The sequence below is a fragment of the Odocoileus virginianus genome, chromosome 1 (genome assembly GCF_023699985.2).
Source record: "Odocoileus virginianus isolate 20LAN1187 ecotype Illinois chromosome 1, Ovbor_1.2, whole genome shotgun sequence".
NCBI lineage: Eukaryota > Metazoa > Chordata > Mammalia > Artiodactyla > Cervidae > Odocoileus > Odocoileus virginianus.
This window is the reverse complement of record NC_069674.1, coordinates 105883095-105900498: the sequence shown is the minus strand read 5'-3', so window position 1 is coordinate 105900498 and position 17404 is coordinate 105883095. Positions and strand designations below refer to the sequence as shown.

The 17404-nt window shown below is 41.1% G+C and overlaps 1 long non-coding RNA gene across 2 annotated transcripts; it reads left to right on the top strand.

Annotated features, from left to right (window-relative positions):
* Positions 1 to 2650: 2650 nt before the first annotated feature.
* Positions 2651 to 15215, top strand: LOC139036561 (uncharacterized). Of its 2 annotated transcripts, none has more exons than XR_011489371.1 (2): positions 2651 to 7138; positions 8394 to 15215. It is a non-coding gene; the product is annotated as an uncharacterized lncRNA (long non-coding RNA). The 2 variants fall into 2 exon arrangements; XR_011489370.1 differs by having other exon boundaries at positions 2651 to 7649.
* Positions 15216 to 17404: the final 2189 nt, after the last annotated feature.

The following is a 17404-nucleotide window of genomic DNA, read 5'->3' as shown; positions in this document are numbered from 1 at the left end:
GAAATCTACTTTATCCTAAAGAGTCCTTATCAAGATTAAATGAGACAATAAGCGGTGCGGGGCCCCAGAGGAGGCATGATGCAGTGAAGGGGTCCTGACACACCTTCAGGTCTTGAATGAGTGTGGCACCCTTAATCCTGCCTCCAGGCTCATCTCTTTAAACGTGTGCCGTGGTCCCCAGGAGTGTATGTCAAGGACTGCCAGGCTCACCCTCATCCAACCAATGCAAAGCACATCCTGAAGCAGTAGAGCTAGGAACCCAGATGGTTTGACCGTGTGATCTTGGCCCAGGTCCTCAACCTCTCTGAGCCTCAGTTTCCCCATCTATACGTTGATGGTAATCATATACGCTACTTCCTGGAATTGTTGGTGGATAAAGCTCACTCTAGGACTTCCCTGTATTTCTAACAGTAAAGAACCTGCCTGCGATGCAAGAGAGCAGGGTTCGAACCCAGGGTTGGAAAGTTCCTCTGGAGAAAGGAATGGCAGCCCACTCCAGTATTCTTGCCTGGAGAATCCCATGGACAGAGAAGCCTGGTGGGCCACAGTCCATGGGGTCGCAGGGAGTGGGAAACGGCTGAGTGACTAACACACAAAGCTCACTCCATATGGAGGCTGTTGTCATATGCCTAGGTAGAAGAGGACTCTGTGAGCAGTATTAATAGTTATTATTAACCCTACGATCATTGACCTGTCTTGTGTACCACTTAAAAGAGGTGGGCCAGAAGGAACCTGGTATATAATCTGGGTCTGTGGATAGACTCTATGAGGCCAGAGAGAACCCTTCCATCAGAAGTTAAAACTGATATAGATAATGATTATAGCGTATTAGAGGGTCTATATTGGGGTAGGGGATTTTTAAAAAAGGTTATTACAGTATTATATGAAACCATGTGTGTGAAACTTTTGAAAATTGCAAAGCACCATAGAATTTAAAGAATCATTCAGAAATTGTTTTGTGGAGTTTGCTCAGCATTCAAATGTTCTTTCGATGAATTTGTAGGGGAGAAAGTTGTTTGCCTGTCCTATTCCTCCACCATCTTAGCTCCTCCCCCCTCTAAAGAATCATTCAATAGAAAATAAAATTTAAAAATAATAATTTTTTAATAAAAGCACATTGGAGGAGAAAATATGCCAGTGGAAATTGAAACAGGTGTGATCCTTAAAAATTTTATAGGTCTCAGTTCATTTAGTTCCTTTAGGAGTACATGTATGTAGCTGTTCCCATAATGTTAGAGTATTAAAAAAGAGCTTCCTTCATTCAGACAATAATTTTTAAATTACCATTTTTTTTCTTTTGAGATAATCTTATCAAAAGAATAAAAAGCACCTATAGAATTAATCAAAATCCACTTATTCAGAATTTACTATAATAATGGAGTTAGACACTTCTGTTCTGGCAGAGCCTGGATGGCATTTTAAAGGAGAGTGCGTTTTATGGAGGAAAAGGATAGGGGAGGTAATAAGATATGATTTTGTTTCATACTAGCTATGTGAGTCTTGGCAAATTCTTAACATCTCTGAGTTTCAATTTGTCATCTGTGGAGTGTACCTACTTTTCCAATGATGGTGCCAGAATATAGTGAAATTAAATGAAATGATGTATGTAAGTAGTTATTATAATGATGGCATTTTTTTCTTTATTTTAAGAAAAATCTGTTAAATAGCAATGAAATGAGCATCCTTTTTCCTCCAGCAGTTGAGTAACAGTAAGTATATTGTTAAATAACAGGCAAAGTTTTTTGTTAAAAAGAAAACCTGAAATTCTATTATCTTTCTGTAATGTGAAACTCATACAGACAACATGGTTTTGCCTGAAAAGGATCATGGACTTCAGGAAAAAGACCAAGGACTTGGGTAAAACTTCTGCAATAAAGGCCCTGCTGCTTTGGTTTCCTTTCCTCAGCTTTTATCATCTCCAGCTTCTGCGTCTTCCGTTTCTGAAAATCAAAACTTTCCAGCCCAGAGCAAGGTCCTCAATCTTTTTTGGGCTCACTCCTTGAGTTCGGCTCTTCCCTATCACCAACTGCTGGTTCCTACTTTATTTCTGGAAGTGAAGATCCAGGATGCAGAAATGGGGCAGGGCAGGGAGCTCGTGCAGAACCAAGACTGTCCAGCTGGCAGGGACCCAGAAGGAGACCTCTCAGGGTGCACCATGTCCTCTCTTGGAGGATCCATGCCTGCTAAGTCACTCAGTCGTGTCTGATCTGTGCGACCCTATGGACTGTAGCCCACCAGGCTCCTCTGTCCATGGGATTCTCCAGGCAAGAATGCTGGAGTGGGTTGCCAGGCCCTCCTCCAGGAGATCTTCCTGACACAGGGATTGAACCCACATCTCTTATGTCTCCTGCGTTGGTGGGCAAGCGGGTTCTTTACCACTAGTGCCAGCTGGAAAGGAAGACTCTGTGACTCCTGGCTTTGAAACCTGAGAAGTTCAGTAGTTCCGCTGATCATTCACAACTATGACTCTGAGTTTTGAATCAAGGAGGTGAACTAAGTGACAACCAAATCCTCCCCGCTGAGCATCATATTCTCATTTGTATCTATAGCAGAGAGCCAATCCTGCATCATGGAGTTGACTTAAAGATTAAGAGCCTGGATGTAAGTCTTTAATCCTAACTATCTGTGATAGTCCCCCTGCCCCTTATTCCCTTTGGTATTGTAAGGAGAAAATGCTTAGATTATCAAAAACAGTGACTTTTTATCATTATTGTTTGGTTAGAAGCAACTGAAAAACAAACTGAGTCTGATGTAATGATTTGGAGATGATAGATTCACTCAAAAACTTTCTGGTGAAAAGGTTTTAAAAAAATGTTTTGTGTGAAAGTTCTGTATAAGTAAAAGTAGATATTGATGTGACCAGGACAGACCAGAATAAAGAAAACCAGAGGGCTGAATGTCACGCATCCTCCCCCACCCCACCCGACTGTGGGTTGTATGGGGTAGGATCAGGATTGAAGTTCTACTGCTAGAGGTGTCACACCTTCTGTTGGGATGCGTTTATTCATTTATTCAAAGAACATATATCTGTTAAGTGCCTACCATTGTGGGTGACAAAACTTGAGAGACAGGGAGTCCCAATAAAACATCAGATGTGATCTTATCCCGTAAGGGCCTCCCGGCTGCTAACCCAGAAAAGCAGAAACAACTGCATTTCAGTGTGAAACGTGTGGTGGCAAATTCAAACACAAAGCCTGTGGACACACAGAGGGAGAAGCTGCTCAGTAGTCCTGGAGCTGGTGAAGGAAATGCTGAACTTCTCTCCCTGTGGGGGCTTCAGAAGAGCTTTCTCAAAAAAGACAATCAGCCAAAAACTGATTTCTTGTTGTTCAATCGCTAAGTCATGTCTGACTCTCCGTGAGCCCATGGACGGCTCCCTGTCCTCCACTACCTTCCAGAGTGTGCTCAGATTCATGTCCATTGAGTTGGGAATGCCATCCGACCATCTCATCCTCTGCTGCCCCCTTCTCCTTTTACCCTCAATCTTTCCCAGCATCAGGGACTTTTCCAATGAGTTGGCTGTTTGCATCAGATGACCAAAATACTAGAGCTTCAACTTTAGCATCAGTCCTTTCAATGAGTATTCAGGATTGATTTTCTTTAAGATTGACTGATTTGATCTCTTTGCTGTCCAAGGGACTCAAGAATCTAGCTATTTCTGCATTGTATAGCAACTTTCCCTTTTCAGTGTTAAAAAGTCATAAATCTTTCCTATCCAGTCTGTAGAGGAAGTGGGTTGGTTTTGGAGAGGAGATTGAGCTTTGGGACTCTACAGCAGAAACCATCCTGAAAATCTTGGTATCTCTCCTGGGCCCATGTAAGGCCACAGTGGGATCTTGGTTGAATTATGTCACCATTCTAAGCATCATATTCTCATTTGTATCTATAGCAGAGAGCCAATTCTGCATCATGGAGTTGACTTAAAGATTAAGAGCCTGGATGTAAGTCTTTAATCCTAACTATCTGTGATAGTCCTCCCTGCCCCTTTTTCTCTGACTGGAGGGGTCCACGAGGATGCTTAGAAGGTGATAATCAGCAGAAAACAGGTAAGAAAGAAGGCCCAGTGCCCAGAAGGATTCGTAGCTGGGGACTCACCCTGACCAAATTGCAAATTGATTGTTTCTTTATCTGAGAATATCTGGGAAGAATTAATTCAAAGTGATTAGTGCAAAGTGAGGCTGATTCCAGGAATAGTAAGTGAGCACTGATCTAGGGTTTTAAAGTCTACCAAAAATGCCCATAAATGTTTCTTTTGACCCTGATGATATTGGGAGCTAGAAGTTCATGAGGCCATGTTTGCCAGATTTTTTTTACTATCTCAAGGGCTTCTCAGTCTACTTACTGAAATGCCAGAGTTCCTCAGACAAGGCCCTGGACAGAGTTTTCAATGTAATGTATATCTTGACATCTGCAGCTCACATCTTCCTCTGAAATCGGAATTTGTGCATCTTACTTGGATGCATAATTTGGCTTGGTCTAATTGACTTCTCACATTTACTATGTCCTCAGACCAAATCCCTGATCTTTCCCCTCAAACCTGCTTCATCTTATCTAATAGCAACTGAAAATTGCTGGGGCCAAAAATCTTGAAGGCATCCTATATATCTCCTTCTCTTCCCATCCCATCTACCAGGGCCTCCTGCTGGCTCTGCCTCTGACAGGCATCCAGAACCCAACCCCCTCTCATCTCCATGGCAACCACACTGGTCCAAACTACTGTCACCTTCCATCTGAAAGCTGTGGTCCCACCCAGTCCCTCTCTGTTTCTGTCCTTGCCCCTTACGGCTCTTGGGGAGAGCCCGAGGAACTCCGAGGTCAGCCTGTGCATTTCTTTGCCAGTCAACGTGCCGACTCCGAGGAAGGAAGTCCTGAGGATGTGTGCTTTTTCTCTCCCTCCTCACGTCCCCCCTCTATGCCTCATGTGCAGCTCCATGCCCCTTGCCCACTGGTCTCCAGCCACTTTGCTCTGCTGCTCCTCAAGCATCCAGACCAGCTCCCTGTCCTCTGGGTACCTGCCTGCCTGCCCTCCTACCTTCAGATCTTTGCTCCGACATCATCTTGGCTCAGAGACTGTCACTTCTACCCGCTATAAGGTACAGCAACACTCCCCCCACCCCACCCAAACATCTCCTGCTCTCCTTTACATTTTTTTTTCCTCCAGCCCTTATCGTCTGTAACATGTCGTAAAGTTAACACTTACCTTGTTTTCTTGCTCAGTTGCTCAGTCGTGCCCAGCTCTTTGTGACCCCATGGACCGCAGCACGCCAGGCCTCCCTGTCCATCACCAGCTCAGATTTCCCCCTGTGTTTCCTCCGTGCCTGAACTGTGACCAGAACAGCTAGCCACTGTTTCCATTTATGAGTGCAGCTTTTGAAGGGTTAATCTGGCTTCTCTAACTCAGGAAAAATAATTTTATTTAAATAAAACAACAAAGAGTTGTCGTCTTTGTTTTCCAGTCTGCATAGAAACTACTTTTCATTGGCCTTAGACCTGGAAGGACTTGCCTTCTCTTCGTTCCTCAGTCTATCTGGGGCACCAAGGATTTCATCTTCATCTGTTCTAGTGCTTCCTCAGCGGTGATAACCGCAGCACAGAAAGTCCTGCCTTTCTTTCCTTCTTGGGCCTGTAGAGAATTTGACGTTTTATTTCACGCTATCCTTAATGCATATATTGTTCTGCTCATTTTAAGCTATTTTCCAAAAAGGAGACAAAGAATAACTTAAAAATGCAACTCCAGATTCATAATGAACTTTTCCTAATCCTATTTGAGTTGTGTTGTGTGAGGTGATGATCCTTTATTTCTACTGGATCTGAATATAGGGACAGGAGTCAGTATTTATCTAAGTCAGTGATTTAAGAATTATTTAAAGATATACTATATTCTGTAAGTACTCACAGACTGATGGATATCTATTCTTTTAGTATTTATTTGCAATAGTCTTATTACTTGCAGATATGTTTTCCTAACGAAGAAAAAGAACTCATTTTCTATGATATGCGTCTCAGAACCTGGCAACTTTATTTCCACTTCAGAGCTCAAATACACAATTTCCTTTAGCTTAAGCAGTCTTCTGCAATTAAACTGAAGGGTTGGTTTCTCATTATAATATCCCTTTATTTTCTATGATTATATCTCATAAACATTCTCTGCCAAGCAGCGTGTTTCCAGTATGTTGTAGTAAATGTCCCTGCATTTTATGAGACGGGGTAATGTTGTATTGATTGATTGATAGATAATGTAGCAAGAGCCATTGTTAATACTTGTTGGTCCAAGTTGAGATGGGGGATTTTGGTGTTTGTAAGATGAGTGATGGTCGTTGGAGACATGGTCCACAGTCATTGAAAGATGACAAGCTATGTGACTAGCCTGAGGATACAACTGAGAGATTTGGCTCCATTGGCTCAGATGTAGAGTGCATATGGGTATTTATTGTCATTCAATCACTATTACAGATCAATAGGAACTGGGTGTTGGTTTAATTCTTTTACTATCAGATGATTTGTGAAGCACAAGTGAGGTCAACCTTGCTCCTGACTCCTCTGGTCTATGAGCAGTCCTTTGTTCACCTCCAAAGATTGATGTCCTTTGAGCTGGAGAGCCTGATGGAACAATGTTCTTACAGCAGGTCCAAGTCCAGCGGTCGATAATCAGACACTTAAATCTGCCCCTCCGCTACAGCAGGGCTTCAGTCATCACCACCAGGATATGCGATACTTGGCTCCCCAGCGCATGTTTCTTGCACGTTCCCAGTGCGCCTGTGGGCTTCAGTGCCAGCTACGGGCGCCTAGGCAGCAGTGAGGCGGCATGGGCAGTACTCAGTGATTTATGTTTGCATGGTTTTGAGCTAGTCAGCAAAAAGCTCCATCCACCTTCCTTCTCCTCCCCAGGAAATTGGACCACGTTATCATTCTTATTTTGTGGATGAGGAAACTGAGGTGAAGGAGCCTCCCAAAATGAGGAGATTGCACAAAGAGACAAAATTCCTTTTAGATGATCTGAAAGTGACATTTGACATCTGATCTTCTAACAGGTGGTGTTGAGCATTTTGAAGGCTTGGAAGAAATGCTACCTTGTGGAAATATGCACACCAGTGGAAAACACTGCTGCCCACCGTGATGATACCATTTTACTCTCTGAGTATATTTTTTCATCTAAGGCTTGGCAAGCTGGTTGACATAGAAAGGCTGATGGGATTTATTTCTTGCTCTGCTTCCTCTTGATTAAGTTGACAACTTTTTTTTGATTTAATTTTTTGACCGCACTGTGCAGTATTTGGGGTCTTAGCGCCCTGCTCAGGGTTCAACCCCATGCTCCCTCCAGGGGAAGCTCAGAGTCTTAACTACTGGACAACCAGGGAAGTCTGTCCCCTTGATCAAGTTAGACAGGGAAGCACCCACAGTCACCGCGTATGGAGTTACCAAAGCTCAGCCCCCACAGCCTTGGAGCGATAACCGACAATACATTCGGGAGAGTGTACTACATGCCTAGCTTCCTCCAGGATAGGCTTGCACCAGAATTACTTCCTAGATATAATAAATTTAGGAGCCTCCCACAGTGGAACTGACAGCAAAGGCAAAAACTGTCAACCCATCTCCCCCCATGGTGACGGAAAACTTCACGTTTTCCCAGCAGTGCATTAGGCAGCTCGGTAAGAACTCACGGTTGTGTGTGCCTTGAGACTTCACGTCTTCCATTAACCAGTTCTAAGACAGAAGACCAGTGTCTTTATTCCCCATGTTGTTGAAGTACTTTACATAGGCTTTAACCCAGTTGCTAAATTGCTTGAATTTGTTAAATGTACAAAAGGGCCTCCTCCCCGTTGATGGAGGAAAAGTAGATGTTTGACTAAGTAGATAGCTAGATGTGCTTTTTTTTCTCCCCATCTGGATGTGCTAAGGGGGTATGTTTGAAACTTAGCACTCAGTTCATGCCTTTCATAAGGGGAGGAAAGAGGGTATTTAACAAGGTTCATAATGACAGAAAAAGGAATTGACACCACAAAAGAAAAAGAATCATCCTAGCATTTCATGACAGTTCACAGACAGATGTCGTTGGCTAAGTGAGAATCTCGTAGACGTGGGGGTAATATACACCTTATATGCATATGGATTAGTGAAAGCAGACTGTCAAGTCGGTGAGTGTGAGATTGTCAAATATGAGACATAGCTGCAGAAAACCTGGAGAACGACTTAATATTTATTTCTTCTCTTAAAGACCCAATCCTGTTGTCTTTTCACAGACAAAAGACTGAGTAAGAACTAAGGCAGGTCAAGGGTAGGATGAAATTAAAGTGTTTGATTGGGGCCTCCCGAGCATACCAGCGTTAGTAATTGATTCCCCCTGAAGTGTATCTTTCTTCTTATCCTATGCACACCATTTTCTTTTGTTTCAGGAGACCTTGTCTCATCCAACAGACCTGTATCTGATGCCATCTTCCTGATGTCCATGATGAGAGACTTCTACAATTGCAGTTGATGGGACCCCAGATGGAACAAGTTATCTTTGAAGTCCCTTGAATTAGCTTGACCATGGTGGTCAACCCTGTCCAGGTGATTTTAGGCTCTGGACAAGAAGAGATATTTGAGAGAAGCATCACTGGTCTTCTGAGCTTTGGTATAGGTTGGGTAGGTGGAGAGTGTCACCAGCCAGGGACTGTGTGGTTTGGTTGGGTAGGTGAAGAGTGTTGCTCACATGAGTCAGGAGACCTGGCTCTGGCCATGATTCTCTCTCCAGCCTCAAGTAAGTCATTCAGGTCATCTTCCTAAGTTCTGAATAAGTCCCTTCATTCGTAAGATTGGAGTGGTTGACACTTTTTCAGTCTCCCTTAATGATCCTCCATGACTGATTTAGGTTTGGGAGAGTTTTCCTGTGGGTTTGCACAGACCTGAGAAGAACCTAGGAGAATGACTCTGCAGGTTCTTGGCCCCTGATCTCTACGTCTATCCCCCACCCCTGTCTTGCAGTGCCTTCACAGAAGGTCCCGGGCATTGAGGGCTAGCACTACTAAAAGCAATTAGAACTTATCACACCCTGAAACATGCACAAACGCAACCACTCTCTCCATCACCTGCTAAGCTACACAGACTGAACTCCTTCAACCAAGCCTGGATGGTGTGACTTCAGGACTGTGTGAGTAGGAGTGAAGTAGACAGTTCTCTTACCTGAAGTGTTATTAAGACAGATGTGTGCTGGAGAGAAAGATCCCCCAGCCTGTGCAGTGCCCTCACAGAGGCTGGGTGTTTCTTGCTTGCAGCAGGATTTTCCTGGGAAAGTCCTCCTGAGTAAAAGGAGAGAGGTGGCTGGTAAAGACAGAACTCTCAGGAAAGGCTTCCTCCTGCATAGGCAAGGGGGAGGTTTAAGGAGGATGAGTTAACATCAGACTGAAGTCAGTGTATTGATCTGGGGGAATTCTACACTCTACTGTGGGTTAGGCAGTCAGTAAGTAGGAAACACTTTGGGGAAAACCCATAACTTCTCCCAAAGGCCTGTGTGAATGCCTACGATGTGGAAAATTAGCAGGGAGACCCTGAGATCTCAGCACATGCTCTCACTGCAGCTAGAACTATTGAGCAGAAACTGAAGAGAGGCCATGAAGGTCAGAACTACAGCTGCCTGTAGGCTCAAAGGCCTCCGATCATTTGATGCTCAGGAAAGAGATTGTGATGGCTGTGTAGAGAACATCTGAGTGGAGTGAAAATTCTTTGTAGGAAAGGAGAGTCTGATAAGAATGATAGAAATGTGCAAGAAAGAATGCAAAGTAAATAGATGAGATTGTCTCCAGTGAAATAGACAAAACAGCCTAAGGAAAATGACCTGGGGGTGGTATTTTGAATTGGAGATGTATCATCCAAAATGATTTCACATTGGGAAAATGGCTTATAGTTATGTGCCAAAATGTCCTTATCAATTACAGGTGCCTACTGGTGTATTTATGGGTAAGATGAGCCATGCTTTAAAATACTCCAGCAAAACAACAATTATAAATCAATAAAAGCAATTGAGGAATAGAACCAGGTTGGTAATATCTTTGATAATTGTTGATGAGGGCGATGGATATATAGGGATTCATTGTATGATTATTTTCATATATATTTGAAAATTTTGTGATAATATTTCTTAAAAGGAAGAAAAATGGTGAGGAGACCACTATTTAAATCCAAATGATATTTTGAGATCGTATTTGCAATGAATATGGAAAAAGGTCTCTATATCAGTCAGTTCAGTCACTCAGTCGTGTCTGACTCTTTGCAACCCCATGGATTGCAGGATGCCAGGCTTCCCTTTCCATCACCAACTACCGGAGCTTGCTCAAACTCATGTCCTTTGAGTCAGTGATGCCATCCAACCATCTCATCCTGTGTTGTCGCCTTCTCTTCCTGCCTTCAATGTTTCCCAGCATCAGGGTCTTTTCTAATGAGTCAGTTCTTCTCATCAGGTGACCAAAGTATTGGAGCTTCAGAGTCAATCCTTCCAATGAATATTCAGGACTGATTTCCTTTAGGACTGATATATATATATAGGTCTCTATATACATATTAATATATATGCTCATATACAAAGAACTGTTAGAAATTAATGAAAAAAAGACAAAGAAGCTAACTCAATAAGAATGGGCAAATCACTTAATTATGCAGCTTACAAAAGAAACAAAGAAGGCTATTGAATACAAGAAAAAAATTCAGCTTTAGTAGCAATTAAAAACTGAAAATTAAAATAAACTGTAAGATGTGACTTTTCATTTATCACACCTCAAAGATTGTTGTTAAAGGGATAGAGAGAGTGGGGCTCCTTGGGGGTATTTATAGAGTGGATTAGCATTGCATGTCAACATAAATCAAAATGTAAAATGTGTTAATTTTAATTTGTGACTTCAGGGAATGCATTCTCAAACGCTAGGTGTGTGTGTGTAAAGTTATGTTGTTCATTCATTAGAATGAGGTTTTTAGAAATAGAACTAGAAAACACTAAACATTTCTCACAAGGTAAATTTTGATATGGCCCCATAAATGACTATTTTTGAGCTGTAAAAGAAGATGATGTAAAAGAATTTTTGAGATTAAAATATATCCACTCTGTGTAGTTGAGTGAAAATTCAAGTTGCAAGATAATTTTAAGCATTCCACAGGTATTTCATGTATATATCTACATGGCTTTTTACTAAAATGTTAACATTATGTGTTATGTGTGGGTGAGAAGTTTTTGAGTGAATTATACTTTCTTCTTGATAATTTTCTATATTCTTTAACTATATTACCGCGGCATTTATTAGTAATACATAATATTATCAATTAATCTAAATACATGTAAAAATATTAGTTAAGAGACCTCATTTGACTCACTTCATAGAATTAAAGTGGAGTCGGAAATGTCAACCCACTCCAGTATTCTTGCTTGGAAAATCCCATGGACAGAGGCGCCTGATGGGCTATGTGTAGTCCATGGGGTTGCAGAGAGTCAGACATGACTGAGTGATTGAGCATGACCATAGAATTTAAAAAGTGTTAACAAGAACCTAAGTTGGGTCAAAATTATATGGGAAACTATCATAATAACTGATTCATTTGTAAGGAAAAAAATATATAATAAGCAAAGATAGTTTTGAAAATCAATTTAAATCTAAGATACCCATGAATCCAAGAGTGTTAGATGCAGGTATTTTGATAACTTAATCATCAGCTTTATTGGAAAAATGAAAGATAGTTTATTGCACACTGGGAAATAAAGCCCACAACTATAAAATTTAGGAAGACCCATAAATATGTCTCCAACAGTGTTTTTTTTCTTTTTTCAAAGAAGTATAGCTGATTTATAATACTGTGTCAATTTCTGCTGTACAGCAAAGTGATTCAGTTATATATAACCATATGTATACACACACACACATTATTTTTAAAATATTCTTTTTCATTATGGTTTATCTTAGGATAGTCAATATAACTCTCTGTGCTTATGAAGTAGGACCTTGTTGTTTATCCGTTCTCTGTATAAAGAGTTTGCATCTGCTAATCCAAATATTCACTCCACCCTTCCACAACCCTCTTCCCCTGGCAGTCACAAGTTTGTTCTCTTTGTCTGAGTCTGTTTCTGTTTTGTAAATAAGTTCATTTGTGTCATCTTCTTTTAGATTCCACATGTAAGTGATATTATGTGAAATTTGTCTTTCTATCTCTGACTTCACTTAGTATGATAATCCCTAGGCCTATCCATGTTGCCGAAAATGGCATTATTTCATTTTTTTATGGCTGATGGTATTCCACCGCACATATGGCCCACTTCTTTATCCATCCGTCTATCGATGGACATTAGGTAGCTTCCATGTCTTGGCTATTGTGAATTGTGCTGCTACTGGGGTTCATGTATCTTTTTGAACTAAAGTTTTGTCTGGAGATACGCCCAGAGAGTGTTCTCCATAGTGGCTGCATCAGTTTGCATTCTCACCAGCAGTATACGAGGATTACCTTTCCTCCACACCCTCTCCACCGTTTCCTACTTGTGTCCAACAGCACTGAGATCATGGCATCCAGTCTCATCACTTCACGGCAAATAGATGGGGAAAAAAATGGAAACAGTGACTTTATTTTCTTGGGCTTCAAAATCGTTGGGGATGATGACTGTAGCCATGAAATTAAAAGATGCTTGCTCCTTGGAAGAAAAGCTATGACAAACCTAGACATCGTATTAAAAAGCAGAGACATCACTTTGTCAACAAAGGTATGTATAGTCAAAGCTCTGGTTTTTCTAGTAGTCATGTATGGATGTGAGAGTTGGACCATAAAGAAGGCTGTGTGTTGAAGAACTGATGCTTTTGAATTGTGGTGCTGGAGAAGACTCATGAGAGTCTGTTGGGAAGCAAGGAGATCAAACCAGTCCATCCTAAAGGAAATCAACCCTGAATATTCATTGGAAGGACTGATGCTGAAGCTGAACCTCCAGTACTTTGGCCACCTGATGTGAAGAACGGATTCATTGGAAAAGCCCCTGTTGCTCAGAAAGATTGAAGGCCGGAGGAGAAGGGGACAACAGAGGATGAGATGGTTGGATGGCATCATTAACTTAATGGGCATGAGTCTGAGAAAACTCTGGGAGATAGTGGAGGACAGAAAAGCCTGTCATGCTGCAGTCCATGGGGTCACAAGAGTCAGACATGACTGAGCTACTGAACAAATCACACATCTTGATCTCCAAGATTTAACACACACCTGTGGAGGCCAAACTAACTGTGAAAAGTAGACATACTTTTCAAACCACTGTAACAAATAATATACCCTTTTAGAACATGGGATGAAGGTAAGAAACATATGAAATATTACAACTCTCCCATGGAAAGAGGCTTAAAACTCAGAAAAGTTCCATTTTTACACAGTGGAAGCACTAGTTTCCACCATAAGACTGACTAATGAAACAAACTTAAATGATGCTTTTGCAGCCAATTGCCCTTTTTACTGTGGTAAAGCATAGCATCACGTAACATTTACATCATAACCAGTTTAATGTGTACAATTCAGGGGTGTTTAACTATATTGGCAATGTTGTGCAGCCGTCACCAGCATCATCTCTAGAAATTTCTCATCACCCCTTGGGAAGCCCAAGCCCATTAAGCGGCTACTCCCATTTACCGCTCCTGCAGCCCCTGGCAACTGCTGATCCACTTCTGTCTCGATTGATTTGTCCATTGTGGACATTCGCTATGAATGGAATCATATAGTATGTGGTCTTCTGTGTCTGGTTTCTTTCACTTAGAAAGTTGTTGAGAATAGTGTTCATCTGTGTTGTAGCATGTATCTGTATTTCACTCCTTTTTAATAGCTGGGCAACATCCCACTGTGTGGTGTTTTGCTTATCCATTCATCTGTTGGTAAACATGTGGGTTGTTTGTACCTTTTGACTAGTATGAGTAGAACTGCTACAAACATTTGTGTACAAGATTTTGTTTGAACACCTGTTTTGAATTCTTCAGGTACAGACAGGAGTGGAATTGCTGGGTTATGGTGTAATTCTGTGTTTAACTTATTGAGGAGCTGTTAAACTATTTTCCATAGTTGTTGTACCATTTAAAATTTCTACCAACAGTGTATAAGTGTTCCATTTTCTTTACATCCTCACTGATGCTCATGAATTTCCATTTGGGGGATTATATCTATTTTATTGGTTGTGAAATGATATCTCATTGTGGTTTTAATTTTCTTTGCCCTGATGACTAATGACATTGAGCATCTTTCATATGCTTGGTGGACATTTGTATATCTTCTTTGGAGAAAGGTCTATTCAAAGCCTTCATTCATTAAAAAAATTGAATTATGTGTCTTTTTGTTGTTATAGGTGTTCTTTATATATTTTGAACATTTAGGATATTCTGAATATACACCTGTCCATATTTTCTAGTATCCAGAATCATACTGGATACACAATTTGCAAGTATTTGGGGCAATCCTGTAGGTTGTCTTTTTACTCTCTGGATAGTGTTCTGATGTATTGTTCTTTACAATTTTGATGAAGTCCAACTTATCTATTTTATCTTTCATTGATGTCAAGTATCATTGCATTTTGAGATATTCAAATTTATCCATAAGAGGAACCCTGATGTGTTTAAAATGCTTACTCCTTGGAAAGAAAGTTATGACCACCCTAGACAGCATATTAAAAAGCAGAGACACTACTTTGCCAACAAAGGTCCATCTAGTCAAGGCTATGGTTTTTCCAGTGGTCATGTATGGATGTGAGAGTTGGACTATAAAGAAAACTGAGTGCTGAAGAATTGATGCTTTTGAACTGTGGTGTTGGAGAAGACTCTCGAGAGTCCCTTGGACTGCAAGGAGATCCAACCAGTCCACCCTAAAGGAGATCAGTCCTGGGTGTTCATTGGACGGACTGATGCTGAAGCTGAAACTCCAATACTTTGGCCACCTGATGCGAAGAGCTGACTCATTGGAGAAGACCCTGATGCTGGGAGGGGTTGGGGGCAGGAGGAGAAGGGGACGACAGAGGATGAGATGGTTGGATGGCCTCACTGACTAGGTGGAAATGGGTTTGGGTGGACTCTGAAAGTTGGTGATGGACAGGGAGGCCTGGCGTGCTGCGATTCATGGGGTAACAAAGAGTCAGACATGACTGAGCAACTGAACTGAACTGAACTGATGTGTTTTATCATCCATGATTGTTTTCTTAAATGTATTCTCTTACTTTGGAACAACTTGTATTAAAATATCTGTTTCCATTTTTGTTGTTGTTGTTTAAAAAGTACATGTTCTTCATCTAGTTTGTGAAAATGAAGCCTTAGTGTAAAGTTTAGAAGTTGGTAGCTATTCATGGGTTTTACTTGTTTTCTTTAAAAAAAAAAAAAAAACTTGTGACCTAAAAGCTAAAGCTTTCTATATTACAAAGGTGAGATGTATGCTATGATTGGAAGGAAACCAACTAAAAAGTACTTTTGAAAGTAAAACGTGATTTTAGTCAGTGCAGTTGGGTACAATGGCTTCTGTTTTCGGATACTTAAGAAATTAGAAGCAATGGCACCCCACTCCAGTACTCTTGCCTGGAAAATCCCATGGACGGAGGCGCCTGGTAGGCTGCAGTCCATGGGGTCAAGAAGAGTTGGACACAACTGAGCAACTTCACTTTCGCTTTTCACCTTCATGCACTGGAGAAGGAAATGACAACCCACTCCAGTGTTCTTGCCTAGAGAATCCCAGGGACGGGGGAGCCTGGTGGGCTGCCATCTATGGGGTCACACAGAGTCGGACACAACTGAAGCGACTTAGCAGCAGCAGCATGTATGGAACCATTACTTATTCGTTAAAGAAAAATATAAGCATACTCTCCAGCTTTAAAAAGGGATTCAAAATGATTCTAAAAATGATAAATGTGATTAACAATATCAATTCGTGGACTCTAAAAATAGTAATCAGCTATGTTCCTGGTGAGGAATCCAATACTTGAGCTCATTTTGTTTTTAGTTTTATAAAATGGGGATGAAATTTTAGTTTCGGAGAAAATTGATCCCAAATAAAAGCTAACAAGGGAGCATTATAGTAATTCCATGCAGAAACATCCCTATGGAATTTCTTCTCAGAAATCTCATTAGAATAAGAAGTGAGGAAGTACAGACACATCATAGCAGAAGAGATACAGATGGCAAATAAGCATATATAAAGGTATTCAATATAATATGTCATTACGTATCTGCAAATTGAAACAACAATGTGACATCCCTACAGGTCTATTGAAAAGACCGCAATCCAGAACACCAGCAACCCCAAGTGCTGGTGAGGACGTGGGGCAAGAAGGACGCTTGTCCACTGCTGGTGCAGACGCAGGCTGCGCAGCCACTGTGGAGAACAGTCTGGAAGTGTTTCACAAGCCTGAGCATTCTCTCACCATGTGATCCAGCCATTGTGCTCTTTACCCAAATGAACTGAAAGCTTAGGTCCACACAAAAACATGCACATGTGTATGTACAGAAATTTTATCCATCGTTGGCAAAACTTGGAAGCAACCAAAGTGTCCCTTGATAAAGGAGTGTTTAAATGAACTGTAGTCCATTTGGATATTGATATTACTCAGCACTAGAAAGGACTAAGTTATCAAGCCATGTAAAGACACGGAAGAATTTTAAATGTGTATTATTACTAAGTGAAAGAAGCCAACCTGAAAAGTCTACTCTATGCATCCCTATATCCCTTCTGGAAAAGGTAAAACTATGGAGAGAATAATAAAAAAAATCAGTGGTTACCAAGGGTTAGAGGGCAGGGAGAAATAAATAGGACACAGAGAACTTTCGGGCAGTGAAGCTACTATTTAAAACACGTAATGGTGGACACATGTCATCATTTGTCAAAATCCATAAAATATACAATACCAAGAGTGAACCCTAATGTAAACTACAGACTCTGGGTGATAATGATATGTCAGCATAGGTTCATAGATTGTAATAAACGTACCATCTGGTGGACATGTTGATAGTCAGGGAGGCTGTGACCACGTGGCGGCAGGAAGGATGAGGGCATCTTGACACCTTCTGCTCAACTCTTCTGTGAACTTAAAACTGCTTTAAAAATAAGATCTGGGCTGGGGAGAGAGGGATAACTTAGCAGTTTGGGATTAAGAGATACACACTTCTATACCTAAAATAGATAAACAATAAAGACCTACTGTATAGCATAGGGAACTGTGTTCAATATCTTTTGGTGACATACAATAGAGGAAAACAATAGGATGGGAAAGACTAGAGATCTCTTCAAGAAAATTAGAGATACCAAGGGAGCATTTCATGCAAAGATGGGCTCGATAAAGGACAGAAATGGTATGGACCTAACCGAAGCAGAAGAAATTAAGAGAAGGTGACAAGAATAAACAGAAGAACTGTACAAAAAAGATCTTCACAAACCAGATAATCATGATGGTGTG